We start from the raw sequence: 524 nt of genomic DNA on the forward strand, positions 1-524 counted from the left end.
TTAAAGTCGGATTTGGATACAAAAAGATTTCCCAAGCTTTAAACATCCCAAGGAGCACGGTGCAAGCGATAATATTGAAATGGAAGGAGTATCAGACCACTGCGAATCTACGAAGACCTGGCCGTCCCTGTAAACTTTCAGCTCAGACAAGGAGAAGACTGATCAGAGAGGCAGCCAAGAGGCCCATGATCACTCTGGATGAACTGCAGAGAACTACAGCTGAGGTGGGAGAGTCTGTCCATAGGACAACAATCAGTAGTACACTGCACAAATCTGGCCTTCATGGAAGAGTGGCAAGAAGAAAGCCATTTCTCAAAGATATCCATAAAAAGTCTCATTTAAAGTTTGCCACAAGCCACCTGGGAGACAAACATGTGGAAGAGGTGCTCTGGTCAGATGAAACCAAAATTTAACTTTTTGGCAACAATGCAAAACGATATGTTTGGCGTAAAAGCAACACAGCTCATCACCCTGAACACAACTTCCCCACTGTCAAACGTGGTGGTGGCAGCACCATGGTTTGG

At 45.2% G+C, this 524-nt stretch overlaps 1 protein-coding gene across 2 annotated transcripts in view; it reads right to left on the minus strand.

Annotated features, from left to right (window-relative positions):
* Positions 1–524, minus strand: part of LOC116702850 (mitochondrial import inner membrane translocase subunit tim16) — a 117,483-nt gene that overhangs the window by 938 nt on the left and 116,021 nt on the right. The window lies entirely within an intron of this gene.

This window comes from Etheostoma spectabile, chromosome 15 (assembly GCF_008692095.1).
Source record: "Etheostoma spectabile isolate EspeVRDwgs_2016 chromosome 15, UIUC_Espe_1.0, whole genome shotgun sequence".
Taxonomy (NCBI): Eukaryota; Metazoa; Chordata; class Actinopteri; order Perciformes; family Percidae; genus Etheostoma; species Etheostoma spectabile.